Raw genomic sequence first — 23,887 nt, 5'->3', positions numbered from 1 at the left:
GAGGTACTGTGGAGACTCAGATGAACTTGATAACGGAAAGACACACTGGACAGGCCCATTTCAGGAAACATGAGATGAAGCCCAAGATCTCTGTTCCACTTGGGCTGTGTGATGACAGCAGGGTCCCATCCACTTCCTCTCACATAACCAGCGCTCTGCTCCAGCTCAAGATTCAAGCAGCAAGATCAATTTGCTTCCACCTGGCACAGAGACCTGTAAAGATGGTCAACTCAACAGTTGTCTCAGAAGGCAGAATGCCACCAAAGTGATTTTCACCCTCCATTGTTACTGGATGGGATCCCACAGTGTTTTATATGGAGGGGAGGGGAGGGGAGGTCAATTGCTGGGCAGAGTCAACTGTTGACAGTGAGCTGTTTTATTATACCTTGCCTTTGTTTTATCACAGCTATTGACGGGATGGGCTTCCTTAATGTGGCTAGCTTGTTCACAGGGAATGTCCCATTTTTTCTGACAAGGAGCAAAACTAACACCATCTGTCTCAGGCTTGCAGTGAGAGGGGCAGGCACATTCAGGTGGTACCAACAAGTCCTGTTCTACGTGACAATGACTATAGGGAGGTAAACTGCTGTTGGGGACCTCCAGGATTTCCAGCTGATACTTCTACAGCGACACAAGCAGTGATGGAGGACTAAGCAGCCTGCCTGGTCTTGACTATGGTTGCATCCTCATATTTTCCTCACCAACAGCAGAGGGTGGTGGTTCCCAGACACATGGAAACCTTTATTGCTGTAAAATTAGACCCTTACTAACACAGACCATCAGGGTCCACCACAGCAGACAATTCCCACTGGCTAGAGCTGCATCTGGACCCCCAGAGGACCCAGTAACCCAGGTCTGTCACTCCCTACAATGACATCTGCTTCAAGTCATGAGAACAGACTCACGGACGGATGAAGAGGAGGATTTCTGCCTACGTCTCAGTCCTTAAACCTATGTCCTCTTTAAATCCGGATTTCCCACACGGCCCCTCACAGCGCTACCTACGTTAGGACAGGTGTGTGAGGAGGGAGTCCCCTCTCCTCCACCACTGATGCACAGTCTCTGCTGCTCACGTCTTGTGTTGCACTCTGCAACCCAATTTCATTGCTTTTTCTTTCTTCACTGGACCCTTATCCTCTGACAATGACTATGGGAAAGTCGCCGGGCCGCCCTTCTCTGGAGAGCCCAGCAGCGAATCTCAGAGGAGGACTCCAGCCCAGGCACACGCTGCCCAGTGACTGACTGAGGTCACCCCTCACTTCCCTCAGTCATCCTGCAGAAGCTCAAGAGCTGCCGGGGCCTGGCAGCACGTGGGACTGCTGTAAAACTTATTTTTATCTCTCAACTGTTCCCCAGTGACTCAGAAAAAGACCTGAGACATAGATGAGCTAGCTGATAATGCCGGCCTGTGATGCAAGCTGAAGACCACAGTGCCTGTTTTTTCCACCTGAGGGCGCCAGCCTCCAAAAAATGCTTTCGACAGGCAGGGCTAGTGAATGGAACTGCTCTCCTAGTCCTTTCATGAAGGCAGCACTGGTCTGGGACTTCTGTGAGAAAACGTGAGCAACCTGGGTTTGTCCCCACCCCATCCTCACTCCAGGAGAACTACGAGGACGTCAATTACAGTTCTTTTCAACTGGCACATCCGATCTTTATCAACTCCGAGGGCGGAGGGATGACTCCCACGGGAGGGTGGATGGAGGTCCTAGCCCAAGCCTACTATGCCTGTGCTGGGAAAAGGGCTCAACCGGGGCATCTAAGGTTCTTTATCATGAATTTTTATTTGTTATGCTGCTACTCCTGGGCCTTGAACTCAAGATCCTGGGCACTGTCTTGATCTCTGCCTGTAATAACCAAGATCCGGCTGCTGCTGCCTTTTCTTTCTTTCTTTTCCATATATATATATATGTTCTATTGTAATTAATAGAAGGGTTACATTATGTTCAGCAGATACAAGGTGCATTACTTCACACACATTGATACCCATTCTCATGTCTTGGTCCCCATTTCCCTCCCTTCACCCCCCCTCAACTTGCTTTCCCCCCTTCCCTATCCGATTTCAAATAACCAAATAAGCATATATACAATATATCAGATAACAAGGTAAAATACTGTAACCATATGAGATTAACCCAAGGAGAGCAAAAGAGATGTGAAATAACAGAGTACATTAAGGACAGCAGTCACTCATCATATGGCTTTTGTTTCTATATCCTGGTGGTCCTTTCATTTAGCTCGTATGTATCTAGGTTTTGCACTATTGTAAATCTCTGTTAGGAGAGCCCAAGGTTTCTACTGATTATGACAAATGAGGGAAACCATTGAGCCTCTGTTCCTTTGAGTCTGGCTTATTTCACTCAGTATGATTTGTTCTAAGTCTTTCCATTTCCTTACAAATGGGGCAATGTCATTCTTTCTGACAGTGCTGCTGCCTTTTCTTTTCTGTCTCCAAAAGTTTCCACTAAGTTTTTAAAGCTTGGGATAATGTCATTAAACGTGCTAAGAAGTGTTCAGGTACTCTAAAAAATGCCAAATGGAAGTGCCCAGGTGTATAAACAATTTCTAAAAACATGAAATTGTCAACACCAAACACAAAAGTCAACTTTAGAAAGAGAAAACCAACCGAAATTCTCCAGTGACCAAGGCCTCAAATGTCTTAGGCCTGGTGGCTTGATGGCATTTGCCATTGAGGACTGCACAGCACACATCACACTCCAGGCCAATACCCTGCAAGCTTCCCAGAGACTCTTGAACTTGTACTTGATTAAAACTCCCAATCTGAAAATTGATATTCCTCATGTTCTTATGCTGACAAGTCTTATCCCTGTAATTTCTACTTTAAAAACATACAAGACTCAAGGACAAGTTCACATTAGAATGAACTCATTTGATTAGCTGGATTGGAGTGTGCCAGGAGCTGGCGCTGGAGGAGATGGCAGATGAGACAATTAAATGTCAGCAAATACCAAGGAGTTTGACAGGCCTAGGGTCTCATCTTCCATAATGTCTTGGGGTGTGAGCAAGAAGGAGCCAGGGGAAAGGTGTGTATTCATCACAGATCTAACAGGGAAAAGAGATGGCTCACACACCCGTCAGACACAAATGGGTTGGGTTTGGCTTGCATGGTATGTTGTTATTACTGTTGTTTTTCGCCTGACTCTGGCTCAAATGTTTGTAATTTTAGTGATGTCATCTGAGAGTGGGCTACTTTTTTCATGTATTGTTTCCCAGTTGCCCACCACTGTGGAACAGCAGCCCCACCAGAAGGCACGAGGAGACAGGCGTTCCTCCAGCTGAAACAGCCCAATCCAAGGAGGTGGGCTGCACACACCCCTCATGAATGAGGCTAAGCTGCTAAGACTACAAAGCACAAGGAACCCTAAGAAGGCCTCCACCGACGGGATGAGGAAGTGCCATCTGTCCAAACCCAAGGACACGGTCAGTTCCGCAAGGAGCAGCTTCAAGGCATGGCTTTCTGCTCTGTCATCTCTCCTGCCTCCACTCAGTCATGATCTAACCCCCCGGGCGACATCTTTGCAACTGAAGGCAGCAATCAGCAAACTGTTTTTGCACAAGCAGGAGTAGCTGCCTTGGGTCTCTGTCAAAACAACTCTTCCATGGCAGCACTAAACAGCTGTAAACAGCATACAAACAGCTGTAGCTGTGGCACCACAATGCTTTGTTTATGGCATTAACATGGAAATTCCACATTGCCATGTGTTGTGAAATAATCTTTCTTTTAATTTTCTTCTCAACCTTTACAAAATGTAGGAGGGTGCACCTAAGGGTGGGGGGAGAGGGGGTACAGGCAGTGGGCTGAGTTCTGCTGCAACCATAGCTGACTGCCCTTGGAACTAAAGTTCCTCTTCTTCACACTTGCAGGGCCATGGCAGATGACTGAAGCACATGACAATTCTCTATGTCCAGGTTTGGTTCCTTCTCTTGTGGATCTGTGAGCCTGAAGTTTTGTCAAGGACACTCACACAAAAAATCCTGTAAAACCAAATCAGATGCACTACAGAATGGCTCAGACCTGTAATCTTAACTACTGAGACAAAAGAGCCTGAGGATAGAGTTTAAGATCAGTCCGGGAGGGAAAATGTTCATGATCCCCCATCGGACTAGAAAAAGCCCGTCAGCCCATTGTAGGTCCAGCCCAGCCCATGCAAAAATCACTAGAGCAAAAGAGCCAGAGTCATAGCTCAAGTGGTAAAGCACCTGCCTAGCAAGCTCAAAGCCTGGAGTTCAAACTCTAGTAACCACCCCACTCCCAAAAAGCAAAGGGAAATTAAGAAATACCATCGCCTTAGATTGTTGCGCAGTGAGGAGAGCTGTTTGTCATGCTTCAAGTCCTAAATTCCATCCCTAGAATTGAAGAAGGGCAGAAGGGAGAAAAAGGACTCCTATTTCCATTATCTCTGGAAATCAAAGTAATTCAGGAGCAACACACTGCTGCAATGCACAGAATGGTAAAGGATAGTTCACAGAATTCTGTTTCCTTCTAGATGAATTAGGACTATAGAAAGATTAGGCCCCCAAAGCAAGAATCTGAGAAAAAGACTTGGGCACAGGTAGCTCATGTTAGAGGTGAGACGCGGAGACAGGAAAGAGACAGGGGAGGTTGTGATAGTGGTCTGGGAAAAACCACAGCTTGTGTTGAGGAACAAGTCTGTGCTGTGATCACTGAAGTTCAGGTCTGCTGGACCCTTTGGGAAACTCATGTGGCTTCAACATTGCAATGATGATTGTTTATCATTCGTCCCCTCTCCCAGCCACTGAAGACTGTCCAGAGGATGTAAACCTTATGGGGGTGTTTTGGTGGGACTGAGAACCCCCAGAGTGCTGAAGACAGCCTTCAGGCAATGCAGAAAGCTGACTGGGGCCAAGGTGGAGGGAACAGTCATACCAGAAACATTTAGCATGCCTGTATTCAGAAAGCTGGAAGTGTGTGACAACACAGGAGATGGAGGGTGGAGGGGAAAGGTTGCCACTGAGATTTTGCCTCTAAAGACTTTCTTCCATGAAACATCTAACTTTTTGAGGCTAAAACTCTTTTCCCATGGAATGCCTATTCCTGGGGAGATGCGGCTATTAAGGTAATAGATAGGTAAGGCCAGTGTGGTAAAATGAAATCTCTTTAGCACTTTATTTTCTAAAGTGATATGACAAAATCTTCCTTAGATACCAATAAGCCTCTTGTATCCCTCGGCAGAAACTAGACCATCCAAGTCACCTCTTCCCAGCCTCTGGTCACCTGTCTGCCTGATCAGGAGTGTTAGTTGGAGGAAGAGATGGCTGTGCCATCATCAACACTGAAGCAAAGCCCAGCAACTAACTAGCTCTGAGTCCTCTGGCTCTAATTTTTCCTTCAGTTTCTTCTCCAGGCGGAAACCCATGAGAGACTTATCAGTCAAAAGCTTCAGTCTACACAGAATTCAACTTTCTGTGTGCTCTGAAATGCTACAGTACTGACATAAACAGAAAACCAACAAATCGTTAAAGGGATAGCACAGCAAATGTGATCTGCATGAACTATCTTCTCTAGCCTCATTTAGATTTTTACATCAAGATCCACTTTTCTTAGGAAAACTGAACAAAACCCCATCCATTCAAAATTAATTATGCAAAGTACCCCCAAATACTCAAAGCAATTCGTTCTCCTGGGAAGTATCACACAAAGGGTCAGTGGGCTAGTCCTGCCATTTAGCCCTCAACTAGAGACAGAGTTTATATAATTATAGCACACTCTCCAAAAAGAATAATCCTTGGGGCCAGGAGTTTGGCCTAGTGGTAGAGTGCTTGCCTCACATGCACGAAGACCCGGGTTCAATTCCTCAGTACCACATACATAGAAAAAGCTGGAAGTGGCGCTGAGGCTCAAGTGGTGGAGCTCTAGCTTTGAGAAAGCCCAAGAACAGAGCTGAGCCCCTGAGTTCAAGCCCCAGGGGATTGGCAAAAATAAAATAAAATAACTGAATGTGTTTTCTGAATGTGTTTTTTTTAACTTATTAGTAAGAATTCACAGAGTGTATTATACCAGAGGAAACAGCCACACTTTTCTATCCAGCTATGCTGGGAGGTGACATAGCATAGCAGTCAGATAAACATGCTCCGAGGTGAAACTGCTGGGTTGGCCCTGGCTCTACCCAAAAGCACCTGTACAACCTGAGGCAAGTTACTCAAGTGTTCAGAGACTCCGTATCTTTGCATAGAAGGAGAAATGCCTATGAGCACATGTAAGTAAACATGCATGTGATGTGTTTTCCATAGTATGGAGCATACTAAACGTTCCAAAATGGTGGATCAAAAAAATAGCCCCCAAAAGATATCCATCCATCTCTTGACCCCTGGCACCTTGACAAGCATGGACTAAGTATCTTTGCAGATGTGAGTGAGAGCCTATCCCCATCACCAGAGCGAGCCCTAAACTGGACTGCAGCTGGTCTCCTTAGAGGAGGCAGGGAGAGTGAAGGCACAGCCCCTGCCTGCTTAGACCTCACTGTTGTATGTCCTCAGAATTAGCCACTCATCTTCAAAACTGCCCTGTGGGTTTACTGACACTTTACAGTTTGATCAAATGTCCTTTTGACCTGACAATATCTTAGGTTTGTTTAATAAACTCATTCAAGAGAAGAGCTCAGAGAGTTTTCCTCTGATATTCTGATAGTCTTGGTGGATCTCAGGGTCTGATAGTCTTAGGGTCAAGCAGTGAGTAGAAGCTACTGTCTCAACTCCAAGCAGAAATGGCTGTGTTCAGTACATTGCCTGTGCCTGTTTGTGTCCCCTGGTGTATAATGCTTGCAGATACTCTAGTTAGTTCTCAAACTATATGCTCAGGAAATGTGTGCATGCAACATCAAGAATCCCCACTAGAACAGATACCCAAAAGAAAGATGAACTTGCAGGATTTCAGTGAGGAGTGATGCCAGTGGGTAAACTTAGACCTCTGTGAACCTTCTAGTACTATCAAAGATCATGAGGCAGAACTCGTATAAAAATTTGAAATTAAAGCAGTACTGCAAAAAGAATTAGTTCACAATTTACAGAGGATTCGCTATAGAGAAAGAATTAAGAGAGAAATGTAAAGAATACTTGGGATTGAAGTGGAAGAACTCAAGAGAAGAAGAAATATGGGAGAGACCCCCATCAGAACCGGGGGAGGGGTTCTTACTGGGTATGACCTCAGCAGAGCAGGCCTCGGGGTCCACAGCAAAGGCCATCTGCTGGGGAGGTGCTAAGCCCTCTCAGAAGTTGTAGGCAGAAGCTGCTGTTGAACTCAGTAGGAAGCTGTGGGGACCACCAGAAAACTTGCCAAAGCTTTCCAGGCCACAGCAGGTGCCACGGAAACTCCCTGGGGCTCACCTCCAGGGCCTGACTCTATGATGGGGGGGAGGAGGAGGAGCATGTCTGACCCAGGGAGACAAGTCCTTCCCCACTGCTGTGTTCCCAATGTGTTTATGAGCTCCAGCTCGACCACGGAGCAGCGTTTGCAGATTCACGTCTTCCATCAGCTGGCATGTACTGTACTCTGGGCTCTGCTAACGTGATAATGTCCATCGGCCTTTTAAGTGGCCTATAGAATGCTTTGGTTTTCTGTCACTTTTCCTCAAGGTCATCTATGAAAGAAACATTTGCTAATGCACCTTCTATCTGGCAAATATCATGTAACCCTTTTATTAATTACAATAAAAATATATTAAAAAATTTTTTAAAAATTAAGGAAGTTAAAAAAAAGAAACATTTGCATTTGATTGTCCCAGTGAACCCCCTTACTGCTTGAGCATGCAACACGCGGAACACACACACAATTCCTAAGCACTCACACTGATACTATTTTTATTCACTTTTGAGACACCAAACGTGAAAATTAAAAAAAAAGACAATTTGTTCAATTCCTACTGCTATTGTAACAAGTTACTACAAAATGAGTGGCTTAAACACCACCGATTTATTCTTTTGCAACCTTGAAGGTCAGAAATCTAAAATAGGCCTGCTGGGCTGCCTTCCTGCGGGAGGCTCTTGGGGGAGGAACCATTTCCTTTCCCGCTCTGAGAGGTGAGCCAAGCAACTTGGCTCACCGCCTCCTCTTCCATTTTCAAAGCCAGCAGTGAATCATCTTTTTTTTTTTCTCTGACCTCTGCTTCTGTCCTCATTTTTTTTTCTGACTTTGTCCTCCTTAGTTTCTTTCTTTTTAACAAAGACCCGTGTGATTACCCTAGACCAATTCAGATAATCCAAAATAATCCTCATCTCTGGTGACCACATAATCATACCTGCAAAGTCATTGCTGGAAGAAAAAGTAACATACTCATGGGTTCTAGAGATTAAGCTATGAACATCTATGGAAGGCCATTATTTTTGTCTCCTATACAATTTGTCCTGAAATCAGTATCTCTAGGATATTACCTGGTTTGGCTTCATATATCTGTTTTCATTGAAAGGTGTCTCAAAACCTAGCAGACCTGGCCTCCCTTTTCAAGACACCAAGGGAATCACCAGATACGAGTGCCTCCTCTTCAGCTCCCTTATTCTTGAAAATATTTTTTGCTGTGCTGGGGCATGGCTCAACTGGCAAGCAACTACCTAGCAATTATGGGGCCTGAGTTTAAACTTCAGTACCACCAATTTTTTCCACAACAAAAATATTTTTGTTTAATCACCTTTTACTCTAAATCATTTTCATTAAATAATGAGACAGAAAATAATTTAGCTTACTAATTGGCTAGAACTAATGACAGACATAAGCTGTCTCCCAGACCATCAACTCTTCTGTCAACTTTTCTGCATGTATATAAATTATTTTTCAAGGGGCTGGGAGTTTTGCCTAGTGGTTAAAGTGCTTGCCTAGCATGCATGGAGACCCGGGTTCAATTCCTTGGTACCACATATATAGAAAAAAAGCCGGAAGTGGTGCTGAGGCTCAAGTGGTAGAGTTCTAGCCTTGAGAAAGTCCAAGGACAGTGCTCAGGCCCTGAGCTCAAGCCCAGGACTGGCAAAAAAATAAATAAATAAAATAAAGTTTAAAAATAAATAAATAAATAAATTATTTTTCAAGAGTAAGAGGCAGAGCTGAAAACATTATTTTGCAAACATATACACAGTCCTGCCCAAGGAACCTAAAATTGCTTACTTTCCTCTCTAAGGGCTCTTGACTGTCTTTCTCCCTTTCAGTATATAACTGGAAAATAGACTGCATATTTAAACGTGATCTTTAAGGATCTTCAATTAGAGGCAGAGCCAAGTGGCATCAGGGAAGAGCGAGATACCACTGCACACTTATCACAAACCCTGATGACAGGAAATGCTGGCCAGGATGTGGAACAAAAGCAATTGTCATTCAATCCAGGTGCTAGAGCAAAATGCACAGCCACATCCGAGGAGAGTATGAAAGTTCCTTACCAAAGGAAACACATGCTCACCATGTGATCTTGCAATCCTACTCTGTGGCGTTTATCCCAAAGAGGTGAGAACATCACACAAACTCCTGCTCAGAGGTGAGTGTAGAGGCTTTATTCTTCATAGCTGAAACATGTCTGAAACCAAGATGTGCTCAGCCAGGAATGGATGAATGATGGTACGTCCAGACAACAGTATTTGGTGCTAACAATAAGTGAGCTATCAAGCCATGAAAAATCACAGTTAAATTAAAAAGTTAATCTAAAAAGGCTATCCTCCCAACTATATGACACCCTGGAAGAGACAAAATTATGGAAGTAGTAAGAGAAGGAAGAATAGATGCAAAAGGTTAGAAGGGCAGAAGACAAAATTTGGCAGAGCACAAAGATACTTTCAGAGCAATGCAATTACTCTGTACACTATTACAACGGTAGATACATGTCATCTTACATGTACTGACCCATCAAGTGTGTAATACTGTAATGGTAGGAATATGACATTAAACCTTTGCTAATGTAACTAAGAGCTCTGGGTAATAGTGACATTGTACCAAATGTACTACTCTGGCAGGAAACGCTGATAAGGAAAGAAGGTGTGCTGTGTCATGCAGATATGGGTTATCTCTGTACCTTCCTCTCCACTCTAAAAAAAAAGTAACTCCAAAATCCTAAAAGTAACAAATAATATCTAAGATCAATATGAAAAAGTGTAAAATTTTACTAAGTGACACAAAAAGTATGAATAACAGCAAAATCACTGCACGCTTCTCTTGGAAAACAATTCCATAGGGAAAAAAATCAGTTCACCTTAAATTACTATAGAAATTCCATGTCATCCAGTAAAATTCTTCATGGGCTTTGTTGGTGCTATCTGAAACTTGGTAAGTTGAATCCAAGGTTGCTTTGGAAACACAATGTGGAAGGACAAGGAGAAAATGTTGTAAAAACAAAACACCTGGATCTTGAAGCCTACGGTGATGATTAAAGCAGCTCGGCATTGTCACAGAAAGAGACAAGGTATATGGGACTATGTAGTGACAAAACACTCCACAGTACAATGGCTGAGGATGCAAGAATATTTTGTTCCTAAATCTTCCATCTTGATAAGAATCAACAGAATCGACCCTGAAGCCTGTGGGGCTGGGGGCGTTCTAATAGGTACACTAAGCCAACATTTTCCTTCTTTTTTCTTTTTCTGCCATCATTCCAGGTTCCTGGCAAATCTAGTGGCCCTGGGGACATCTGACTTGACAGAGTACTTGGCTCTATTTCATTTCAGCAATTTGCTTCCAGTCTACATCCAGCCATCTTTATTTTCTAAATTTAAATTGGTACAGCCATTCTTAACCGGTATCCCACACTCTTACTCTTTATTTCCACTATCACTATTCTTCTACCTCCTCATTTCAAACTTTCTCTTTTTCCTCTTTTTTTTTTCTTTTTTTGCATTGCTAGGGATTGAACTCGGAGCCTCAGCTTTGTGGGCAAGCAATCTACCACTTGAGCCAGGACCCCAGCTGAACAGACTTTTAACCCTGTATTTCCCTTCACCTGTCTATTCCTGATTGGTCTTCTAGACATGCTTCAATTAATACTAACGAGAAAACCTGACACTCTTACTCAAATTTCTTCAAAGGATCCTAAAAACACCATCTTTTTATCATTTGGCCTTGTCTGACCATGCATGCACTCCTTCACCAAGCTACCAAGTTCCCGAATCCAGGGTTTGCTGACCTACTTTCCATTTCATTTGTCCACTCACCTAGAATGCCCTTCTCTCTGTCTCTCTCTTCGTGGCTAACTCACCCCAGAAAATGGTTTACTGTCTTAAATTCAGCTTTTTTAGTTTAAGATACTGCGGAGTCACATGCAGCTATCAGAAGCAATACAGAGACTTCCCAAGTCTTTCATCAGGTCTTCACCCTGGGTAACATCTACGAAGTTCTGTAATACAGCACAGTACAGCTCAGCGCTTGAGTCCATCACCTCCTACAGCCTTGGTGTTTTGAACTGGAGGCACTGCACTCAGCAGGCAGGCATTCCACCCTTTAGGCCACTCCCCCAGCCAGTTCTTTTGGAGATAGAATCTCAAGCTTATGCCACGCCAGCCTGGACAGCTATCTTCCTCTGTATACTTCCTTCATAGCTGAGGTGGTGGGTGTGGACCGCCATGCCCGCTGTTACTGCTTGAGATGCAATCTTGACCACTTGTTGTAGAAGCTGGCATTGAACCGCAATCCTTCCAACCTCTACCTGCTGAGAAGCTAGGCCTACAGGCATGAGCCACGCGCTCGGCACAGAGTCAACATCTGAAGGACCCACAGAGTCCAGGTAATTGTAGATACATGATGAGGTTACTTCAAAAGGGCAGACACGCCAGCATCAGGGAGGACAGAGTTCCCCTAGGGGACGATCAAGGGGACAGTCTCTAAAGCCGAGGTGGGGAGAGGTAAGGGGCTTGGACACGTCAGCAAACCGCTAAAGCACAGTGATTATCCTGCCTGGAAAGGACCTCCAGCTTGCCTGGCTTACAGAAGGAACCCCTAAGGACTTCCTTGACATAGGAAGTCAGTCAGATATATCATCCAGAATGAAGATTTGGCTTGGAGCCTGAAGGAACCTCACTGGAACCTGAAGGTAGGGCCTGGGCTTTGAGAAGACTCCTGTTTTCACTCCTTGCAAAATAATTTTAGCAGTTCCTGTAGGAGGCAAGGAGGAAAGAGGGGCCGATGAATCAGACTACCTCAGTAGAGAAAAGCACAAGTGGGAGGGGTGATGGGCTGGAATAATGTAGAAAGAAGAGGGAAACAAAAGGAAAACTTTTTGGCTTTCTGTGTTTAGCATAATTTTAACTCTTGCTCCCTGATGCCAATTAGAGCTGCTTTGTGTACATAACGTCTAGTCCAGACACACACATAAACACGTATGCCCATATACACACTCTTCACATGCTTATAAACCACTGTTTGAAGAACTATAACCCCATCAGATGCCAGTAGCTCACACCCCACAATCTTACTCATGCAGGAGGCTGAGATCAGAGGACCACAGTTTGAAACTAGCCTGAAACAGGAAAGTCCACTGGGACTCTTTATCTCCAATAAACTACTGAAAAGCTAGAAATGGAACTGTGCTTCAAGTGGTAAAGCTCTAGCTTTGAGCAACAATGCTCAGGGACAGAGCTTAGGCCTTAAGCTCAAACCCTGTCACCAGAACAAGAAAAACACTAAGAAGATAAATACAATAAAGAAATCTACACAATAAAGTGTACAACTTACTAATTAATTCAATTCTCTAGAACTGAGAAGCTTGAAGACAAAGGTATGAGACAACTGACACACACTGACAAAAGGAAATTTTCAAACCAGTAGAGAGAGTGTCGGGAGATTTATGTTGTTTTGGAGAATTTGGTATTAAAAATGATATAGTAAAACACCTCAGCTAACAACTGACTTTTCCTTCATCACCTTGTAAACCTTACAGGATTCTGTCCCTTGCCTTTGTTGATGTATAAAAGCTCATGCCTGGTTTGCTTTGGAATTGTAGACAATGTTTCTGCCCCCCGGGGAACTACTGGACTTCTTGCCCTCCAACCTGCAGGTCAAGAAGTCACTTAACAATGTAGCCTGTGACAAAACGTCCAGAGGATTCAGAGCAAACATCAAAGCCTCTGACAGCTCAGTGAGTGAGCCTCATATAGTAGTGATGTAAGAGTCCATACACATAGGCGAATGAGTTGTGCACAGAAAAAACACATGAACTCCACACTGTACTTGGGGATTAATTTGTATTTGCCTTTCTAGCTTGGAAGAATGTAGAGATGAAACCCTGTGCCTTCTCCCCGCCCCCCACCCCAGGCTGTCATGCCTCAGGCTCCTGCCTTGGCTCCACCCACAGCCACCCCCAGAGCTCTGTTCTTAGACCTCATCTATCCTTGTCACCTCCCCTTCCCCATGTTGAGACATGCCACAGGCTACCAAATCTCCAATATTTTTATCCAACTTCTCTAAGCCCTAGATAAGTGTTACCACTGCCTCCCAGACAGCTTTGGCGTGCTGCCAAATGGCTGTCTCCTGTCAGAGAGCACCCAAAGGAGCCCAGTTCCCAGAGTGCCTCTGGCTGTTATCCCATACCCAGGAGAGAAGCACCTGGCCTATCCCTGGTCCATGCACCACTGTCAAACTCTGCTATAGGTATGCAGAACCCAATGCTGAGCCCTACAGTTTCTTTCCTAACTTGATTTCCTAAGTGCCACCTCTGCCACTTTGCATGCATCCCCTTGTATATTAGTAGAGGACAGGGAGAGGCTATCCACAGCAAGTGATGAAAACCAAGGTCAAAAGGGAGGAGACACATGCCTGGGCACTTCCATGTAGCCATACTCTGGCCTGAAAGTCAGAAATACAATTGTATATTCTAACATGGACAGGCTAGAATATGATATTATTTAACTCTGCATTACCACGATTTATGATTTTTCAATAGTTAGACATATGGATATAGACCACAGTACTATTTAACCATGCCCCAAAAATTTACACAGAGAGCTTCAGCACTACAGATCTAATACATACAAAATCAAACCCATCCTGGCCCTTCACCCATCTTAGCTTGGGTACTTGAAAAGTAGAGCTTGAAATAAGAACTGACAGGCAAACATTTTGTTTTGGAGGTGATTCTAGGGAACAGGATAAGTGAAAAGGTGAACATGAAAGAACCAACCAGAGATGTCTTGTGGAGGGCTGGGAGCATGGCCTAGTGGTAGAGTGCTTACCTAGCATGCATGAAGACCCAAGTTCGATTCCTCAGTACCATATACATAGAAAAAGCTGGAAATGATGCTGTGGCTCAGGTGGTAGAACTCTAGCCTTGAGAGAAAGCCCAAGGAGAGTGCTCAGGCCATGATTTCAAGCCCTAGGACAGGCCAAAAAAAAAAAAAGATATGTCCTTTGGTGGCTCTATTGCAGACTGAGGACGTTAGGATGCTGCAAGATGCACCATCCAAAGTATGGAAGTGGAAACGTCTCATCCTTCATCGCCTTCCTCCACTGATGGATGGGTCTGCACTGAGTGTTGCCTCTACTGCCTCACAGCTTGTGGGTAGGCTCAGTAAGCCTGGGGGAAGCAAGGGATGACATACAGTGACCTACTGCTGTCCTTCTGCTCCAGCCATTGTCAAACCAGAGGGGCCACGGGGGTCGGAGTCAAACACCAGGACTGTTTTCCATGCCACCCTGCCTTGCTGCACTAGTAATGCCACCAGCCCGTCATTCTCCCAGGAGAGGATGCTACCTTCCCTTCCTTCCCTTGCCCTTCCTACCCCATCCGCCCATTCCTAGTCTTGGCAACCTGACCTTGCGAACCTGCCCCAGATGAAGCACTTCCCCAGCATTTCCCCTCGGCAACCAGGGCCTGTCCCAACTGCAAGAGCTTCACCCCGGGTCTGCTCAGAGAAGAACAGCCTCTGCTCACTTCTGTAGGCCCTTCCTCCACGCCGTCTTCCTCAACTCCGTCTTCCCCAACGCCATCTTCTCAACTCCAATCTCATCTGTAGACCACTTCTTTGCCTCTTTCCTTTTATAATTCTGCTTTAGTCACAATTCCACACTCTTGGCCTCCAATTTATCTCCCAGAGGCCTATCACAGAGATACACACACACACACACACACACACACACACACCACTCCAGTTATGCACAAATTCCCACTCTTGTCCAAAGCAGCCATCGCCGGTGTGCCATCCACACTGTTGCCCATGCCTAGAATCATCTTTTTAGCATCACCCCCTCCTACCTCTACACTGGATAAAATGCCATCTCTGACTCCTCCAGCATGATTCAGCCTCCTATTTCTGCTGGAACACTTCACTTCTATCATGTTATTTTTATACGTGGACCATTCTACCATCTTTGGAAGCTCTTCCGGGGTAGAACCAACGTTTTATTCAGTTTTGAATTCCCAGTATCCAGCAGAGTGGCTAACACAAACCAAGTGACATGACTGTTAGATGAATGCAAGAATGATAAGTCCTGAGTAAAACTCAAACTCACATGTGTTTCCTTATATCCCCTCATTTAAGATATACTTCATCTGAGGCATTTTCTGCGAATTCAGAAGTTAAACACTGCTGAGAGTCTAATGCCTGTACAGGCTTTCAGAGTGAATTAGGTTAGTAACTAGCTAAGTCACTGGTGTTTCTTTTGAGCAAAACTTTTAAAAAGCTCAGGGACAACAACCAGGCTCTGAGTTCAAGCCCCAGGACTGGCACAAAAAAAAACAAAAACAAAAAAACAATCAATGAAATCAGCTAGGCACCCAGGGATCGTGCATGTAATCCTGACTCCTCAAGAGGCTGAGATCTGAGGACTCCAGCTCAAAGTCAGCCTAGGCAGACCAGTCAAATACTCTCACATCCAGTAATCAAGAGAAAAGACAAAAGGAGAGAGAATTCCAGCCTGAGGAGAAAAAAAGCTAATCAAGAGAGGGAGGTCCTGAGTTCAAGAGTCTTACTACTAGCATCTAAAAAGGAAAAAGTACAGGCTATGACAAGGACACCTGCTTAGCCATGTTCATCTCTGCTCTATTCAAAATAGCCAAGCAATGGAAACAATTCAGATGCCCTACTGCAAATGAATGGATGCAAAAAATGTGGTACTTATATACAATGGAATTCTACATAGCCAGCAGACAAGATAAAATAATGGCATTCGCTGGGAAGTGGATGGAACTAGAGCGAATCATGTTGAGTGAGATAAGTCAAGACCAAAGGAACAAAGGGTACATGGTCTCCTTAATATGTGGCTATTAGATCCAAACAGTACAAGAGTGATGACTCAATATTTGGACATGGTCTTGGAACTATAAATGCAACTGCATAGACATAAAAATTTATGACTCTATAGACATAATGTTTTATTACATAGGTTAATATGTATCTATGACATACAAACCCTCAGCTTAATTTTAATTATGTTCTAAAATCTAAGTGCCAGTGATTGTATATAGAGAGTCCCTTCTTGAATACTTGTTTGTTAAACATGACATGTGAAATATGATGTAAAAATCAATAAATTCTTTAAAAAAAGGAAAAAATAAATAAGCTCTCTTCACCATATATAAACATATATAAATAGAGGCAATAAATAGACATCCTCACAGTTCATTTATCAAGATCAAAAATAGAGGCAAAACAACACAACAGAGCCCAGTTTGTGGAAAGCACTTCCTCACCTGTGTCGAAGCAATCTATCTGAAACTGTTCTTCGACATGCGACATCTGAAAATCCATTTTATCTCTATCCCAATGACCAGGTGTGATTATAAGAGACACAGGAATTGGGTCCTCGGGAAGATGGCGTTTGGCTTTTGGATGAAGCTATTCTGTGTGAACTACGGAAGGTGGAGATCTCCACGCTGCCTGGCTCTTTCACCAACTGTATGGCACACACCATTTGCCATCCGTTCTAAATCATTTTGTTCTCCTAACTGGGAAATTCCCAAGTCGTCTGAGGTGACTTCGCTCTTTATAGTAACTCCTTCATATTGAGTCATCCATGCAGTGTTTAAATTGAAGTCAGATTGCAGAAGAAGCACCCCACGTGCATGTCCGTGCTGCAGGATAACACCTGTTCCCTCCCCGCAAAAGGCCGCATCGGAGGGAAGAAAACAGAGTAGCCTCATACAGACAGCCAGGGGACACACGGGGGTGGGTCCCGACAGCTTGGGGCAGGTAGGAGAGAGCATGGGGCTTCAAGGGATTCAAGTGAGCTGTAAGTAAGAGATTCAGAGTGTGAGTTGTTAAATACAGAAATGGATGACTAAGATAGACAGAGTCAACCTCAGTAAATTCCCAGAATGGAAGTGGTGCTTGCCAGGCTGGGACTGTTCAGTTATTATCTGGCTCAAGAGACACAGAGGAAGGGGCGGCATCAAGGGTGCATTCTGTATGCAAAGAGGGCTGGGCAAATTTTAACTATCAAGTCTTTGCATTTCCTCTCACTCCTTAGTCTCAAGTAAAGAAAAGCACTTGCTGTCCACGTTATCGTTCCTCTCTTAATTCTGATTATTTAGCGGCTTTTCTGGGAACATGGTTTATAAAGAGGCAAGTATCCCATCTAAGTGGAACTCCACCTCTCACTTCTACCGTCCCTTTTCTCTTGTAGAAGTTAGGCCCCAGAGGAACAGATTGCACCTACAAGCCCATATCTAAGTTTCCACGGCAGCCTCCCCTTCCAGGATATCACCTACATAAATGAATGGGGTATTTGCCTGAACAAGTGAAACTCAGCAGCCCAGGCCAGATTACATACTAGAATCAAATCCCAGCTCCTGATTTAGTATGCTTTGTGACAAATTAACACAACTTCAATCCTAGCTACTCAGGAGACTGAGATCTGAGGATCACGGTTCAAAGCCAGCCCAGACACTAAAGTTCAAGAGACTCTTATCTCCAATTAATCACCAGAAAACCAGAAGTAAGTGCTGTGGCTCATGGGGTAGGGCGATAGCCTTGAGCTGAAGAGCTCAGGGACAGTGCCCAGGCCCAGAGTCCAAGCCCCATGACCAAAAAAAAAAAAAGAAACATTAACACAATCTTAGCCACATATTCATTACGTCAGTTCTTATGAAACAGGAATGTAGGCAGCACCTAGAGGGGTCTTTGTGTGCTGTAATCAGGCACTCTCTGGGCTGCACTTTCATCAGAGGCTCAACTGGGAAGATGCAAGTCCAAGTTCTCTCCAACGGCTGCCAGCGTTCATCCTCGAGCTGCCCTGGGTTGTGGGGACTGTTCACAGCTCTTTGCCAACACGTTTGTGAACTCCACCAAACCCTCAAGGACAGTTTCCAGTCTGCTAAAATGGAGTCCCACCATAGGTAATCATCAGTGAAGTGACATCTCATCTTCATGTTTTGCAGTTTTACAAGCAAGGTTACAGTCCCTGTTGAGCTGAGAGGGAGATTACACAGGGACATGCTGCCAGGAGGCAGGCACAGTAGGGTCACCTCAGTTCTCTGTGTCACGGCATCTACGCTGGTGCCCTGGCCATGAAGCCCAGGCTGCACCAGACAGTTGGTATCCTCCAAGAATTACAACCCGACAAACTTAGCAAGCACAATTACACAGTCCTACCGATCTGCTTTGAGGAATACTCCAAGAGAACTGAAAATACAAGTTTACAAAATATATGCTCATAACGATAACAACACTATCTAACATAACCATAAAGTGGAAATTACCCAAATGTCCACCCCTAACAGTCAAACAAAATGTGTGTAGGACTATAACAGGCACTTAGAAATAAGAAGAAATGAATTGCTGAGATAGTTACTACATAGACAAACTGGAAAAATTAAATGCTAGGAAAAAGAATCTAGTCACATACTGTATGGTTTCTACATGAAATGCCTACTGTCAAATCTACAGACAGAAAGGAGAGCCGCAGCTGCTGGAGGAGTGACTGCTGGTTTACTTACGGGACAATAAAGGTGATTTCACACTTTGTTGGTGCATAATTCTGTGAGAAGCCTAACATTTTAAACTGGTGACTACTATGTGAATTATATCTCAATAAAGCTTTCTAAAAAGCAAAGCTTACATGTTGAGTCATAGAGAAACAATCGGAAATACTGTATATACATTAAAATAGTTAAATATTGATATTTGTCTGACATTTAAGTTATTTTTTTGCCAGTTGTAGGGCTTGAACTCAGGAGCCTGAGCAACTGTCCTTGGGCTTTCTCAAGGCTAGAGCTCTACCACTTGAGCCCCAGCACCACTTGTGGTTTTTCTATGTATGTGGTACCAAAGAATCGAACTTGGATCTGCATGCATGCTAGGCAAGCACTCTACCACTAGGCCAAACTCCCAGCCCCCATTTAAGTTATTTTTAGTGACATAAACATCCTAAATTGAGATCATCTTGGAAAAAGCTACACCACATAAGACTTATCCATAACACAAGTGTAGGAAGATAAAAACAAGGTACATCTTAGATGTTAAGTGGTTTTCCCAACACTCTACCAAAAAATAATTTAGCTTCCCCTAAGTTTTAAGGGAATCTGCTTCCACGTTCTCTGGTGAGAAGGTCTCTTCTCTTCCCTTGTAACTGCCAGCATCACACAGAAAGCGTCTTGGAGGAGCTCCCTGCACAGGCAGGCTATGGAGCTGAGAGCTGTGATGACAATTCCAATGCCTTTTCTGCTTTAGAAACCCCTGACGGCTGGGAGCGTGGCCCAGCGGTACAGTGCTTGCCTAGCATGCACGCAGACCTGGGTTCCATTCCTCCACACCACATATATAGAAGAGCCAGAAGTGGTGCTGCGGCTCAGGTGGTGGAGCGCTAGCCTCGAGAAAGCCCAAGGACAGTGCTCAGGCCCTGAGTTCAAGCCCCATGATTGGCAAAGAAAAAAAAAGAAAAGAAACCCCTGCTATCCTCAATCTTTCAGTAAATTAATTTTAAATGTTTCCTACCCTGCCTCACATTCTGTTTCACATTAAAGAGTATTTCAAAAGGGTCAGCTGCTCACACATGGAGTCATTTAAGGGAAATGGAAAATGTGAGACTGGGATCTCTACAAGAAAAAAAATATTAGCACCAATTAGCTTTGTACAAAGCAGCTGTACTGTGATATTTACATGCATACATATGAGAAAGTCTTTATAAAGAATGGAGTGAGGAAGGTATGCATACATATGTGCATGTATATATAAATACCTATATAACGTATATATAATATATTATATACAGGCCAGGAGTTTGGCTTAGTGGTAGAGTGCTTGCCTACCATGCACAAAGCCCTGAATTAGATTTCTCGGTACCACATACACACAAAAAAAGCTGGAAGTGGTGCTGTGGCTCAAGTGGTAGAGTGCTCGCCTTGAGTATTGAAAGGCTCAGGGACGGTGCCCACATTCTGAGTTCAAGCCCTAGGACTGGCAAAAAAAATAATATATATATATATATATAGTATATAAATGTATATGTGTGTGTGTGTGTGTGTGTGTGTGTAATATCACCAATGGGCCTTATATTTGAAAACCAACACCTTCTATACCCACCTGCTTACTAGCCACACATTTTCACATGACCTTACCCCAGGAAAAGTACACATACAACTTCACTTCCCATCCCAGCAAAAGTCTGAAGACCAATTAGCTCTTCAACAGGAAGGTCAAGGGACAGTCTACACTCCAATACTCTTTGACCCATGCTTTAAAATCCTGGATACTCGAAAGCTGCTTTATGATAGTCTTTAATTCCAACCGGGCCTCCCTTCGGAATCTCAGAGACTGCCCTTACTTTCTCCCTTGTCTTCTGCTGTTCTAGTTAAGCTATACTGGCTTATGTTCTCGCTTACCACGATCAGAACAAACTCAGCTTTCTGCTATCCACAAGCAGTTTGTGATGGTTCAGCAGCCAACAGCCAACATGAGGCTCTAGAGTAAGGATAAGAGAGTAAAACCTTAATTTCTCCTGTAAACGGATGTACAGAAATGTGCTGGAACATGGTAGAAAAAAAGGAACAAACATACAGATAGGGTGTTGCTTCTGAGTTCATGACAGATTTCTACAGCCACCACCTCACCAGGCTTCGAAACAACACAATGTGGTAAGCAGGGCAAATATTAGGGTCCTTAAGGTAAAGATGAAACACTCAACTCAAGAGATTGAGACTGGGATTTAGAGCAAAGAACCCGGACAGATAGAGGAAAACTAACGCAGAGATTAGCCAACTGCAAATTGTGGGCCAAATCTAGTCCCAGGATCTGTTCGTGTAAATAAAATCATATTGGAACACAGCCTTTATTTACATAGTGGTCTGTGGCTGTCTTCCTGCCCGCATAGTTCTCTGACAGAGACCATATGGTTCTCAAAGCTTGAGACACTCACTCCGTAACCTTTTCCGGAAAAGGTCTGCCCATCTCTGTTCTAAAGCAACATGTCATAAAGTTCATACCCAAATAAAATGGGGTGAAAAGCTTTGAAGATGGGAGTCAGACCATTCTTCCTCGAGCAAAGGAATATTTGATAATATGAAAATGATAAACCTACATACAGATCGCACTGATTCTGGGTCAAAATTGCTTGCCAGAGCCTGCACTGAAGCCCTTTATACAGCAACAATAACACTGTAGAGGGGAAGAAACGATCCCTACAAAGAGGGAACTGCTGGTGACATTTGAAGCGAAATGACTGAGCAGAGAAAAAGATTAAAAACACTCCATCGGTGCTGAGTCAGCAAGAGCTAAGCAAGGAAGCCCGTCTGGCATGGTGGGCAGGAACTCTCAGGAAACCTATCGGGAAACGTGTCAATGCTGCATGATAACAGAGCCAGCCTTCCTGGAACTCAGAATGCGCTGGGTGTTTATTTTCCCTCTGCAGCCTGAACTCAGCCTTCCGCTGGCTCTCCTGGCTCTGCCGGCTCCCTGGCGCTTCCTTTACAATACAATTATTTGATTATTTTAGTACCTTTCTCAAGAGATAACCATGACTGGATTTCAAGAAGGGCCCTTTGTGATGTCTTGGTCTTCTCCTGCTTTTGTTGTTACAGACAAGAGATACTTTTTGGTTTCATTCTGGAGTTTTTTTTGTTGTTGCTTTTTGTGGCAGGATCCCTCAAATCCCTGATCCTCCAGACCCAGCCGCCCAGGTATGGGGGGTTGAAGGTGTGTATGACCACATTCAGGTTAGCAAGAGCTACTCCAGCAGTCACCTCGTACTCTGTGGACACCCTGAATGTGAGTCACCGGGCTATCCCATTGCAGTTCACCATTATTTCATGTCAAGCTTCTGCTGCTTCACCAACCTTTCTGCCAACTCACATTGTAACATTAAAAGCTATGGCTAGAGATCATGACATAAGAGCTTGTCAGCATGTTAGAAACATGAGGCTAGGAGGAAAGAAAAAGGGGTTGAACTGTATGGAACCAGAAGCTAGTCTACAGAAATTAATCCAAAGAATGAAAGAAATCTGAAACACTTTCCTAAATAGATAACAATCGGGACAAATGTTCACAAAATTACTAATGGAGTTGTGGCAAGCATCTGATGGCTAACACCTGTAATCTGGCCTTCCAGGAGGCTGAGATCTGAGGGCTGTGGTTCAAAGCTAGCCACATCAGACAAATCCTAACACTCTTTATCTCAAATCAGCCAATAAAAAGCTGGAAATGGTTGACACTATGTGGAAAATGAACTATGCAACTTGTAGACAGTGACAGGAGGGGGGACTGGGGGAAAGCAAAGGGGTGGCAGAAGGAAGAGTTGTGAGATTAAAAGAGATGCTTCTACACAGTGGTGACAGAAGGAACAGTTGTGAGATTACAGGAGATGCTTCTACACAATCAGAAACATAAAGACAAATGGTAATAAAGAAGTGGCAAGGCCAACCATAGCCTTATTCTTCCTATACAAAATGGTATCACCAAAGAATAGGAGGAAAAATCAAGAGTTTCATCTAAGCTAATGAAAGGAAGAAACGTAAGACAGATGAAGATTCATAAAATTCTTGTTACTGTTTGGATTTTGGGGTGTGTACAGGTTTTGTCGTTCTTTTCAAAAAGTATTTGCTTTGTATCTAATTGGATGTTCTTTTCCCCTCAGAAGGCCTAGGATTGTAAAGTTTGAGCCCCACAACCCCTGGCACTGGGTGTTAAATACAATGCCCTCTCCACCACTCACATAGCACCCCCCCTCCCCGCCCTGGTGGAAGCCTGCTCCCCTGTTTGCTCTTTCTGCATCACTTTCAGCATTTTCTTACCACAGGTCTTTTGCACTGGCTCTTTCCTCTATAGAACGGTCTCTCCCCTCCACACCACCATAGTAGTACCATGAGAGAACTCATTCCCTTCAGACCTTTGCTAAAATACTACCAAACAGGGTAGTCTTCCCTTATCACCACTACTCAATATTTGAAAGAGCTCTTTGCTTCCTTCCAACCTTCCAAATACAACATAAGTGTCCACAATGCGGAAGAGACTCTGGCCTAAAGAGGCAGAGCCCTCACTCATAGCTGGTGTTCAAAAATTATTTGTTGAGAAAGTAGAATGACTAACATCTAACTTAAAATGCAATCGGTGGGGACAGGGAGCTTGGCCTAGTGGTAGACTGCTTGTCAAGCAGGCACAAAGCCCTGGTTCAATTCCTCGGTACTACGTACACAGAAAAAGCTGGAAGTGGTGGTATGGCTCAAGTTGTAGAGCTCTGGCCTCGAGAAAGCCCAAGGACAGTGCTCAGGCCCTGAGCTCCAGACTCAGGACTGGCAAAAATAAATAAAGAAATAGATAGATAGATAAATAAATAAATAAAAGGAATTTTAAAGCAATTGGTAGCAGATTCAAGCTACTTTAGATTTTATGTGTGTATATAAAAACACACAAATACAAATAATGATGCCAACGGTATATGTGTATATAGTGAGAGTGCCTCACCCTAAAGTCAAGCCCCAGCAGAAAGAAAGAAAAAGCCTATACCTGCTAAAAACAGATAAAC

General features: G+C 44.0%; 1 long non-coding RNA gene across 3 annotated transcripts in view; it reads right to left on the bottom strand.

Moving 5' to 3' along the window:
• LOC150046665 (uncharacterized) overlaps positions 1-23,887 on the bottom strand; it is an 82,816-nt gene that overhangs the window by 39,123 nt on the left and 19,806 nt on the right. The gene's annotated exons all lie outside the window — the stretch shown is intronic.

Source organism: Megascapheus bottae, chromosome 25, assembly GCF_031878675.1.
Source record: "Megascapheus bottae isolate mThoBot1 chromosome 25, mThoBot2.hap1, whole genome shotgun sequence".
In the NCBI taxonomy this organism is placed as follows: domain Eukaryota; kingdom Metazoa; phylum Chordata; class Mammalia; order Rodentia; family Geomyidae; genus Megascapheus; species Megascapheus bottae.
Note: the sequence above shows the minus strand (reverse complement) of the source record. Positions and strands in the feature narration are given on the sequence as shown.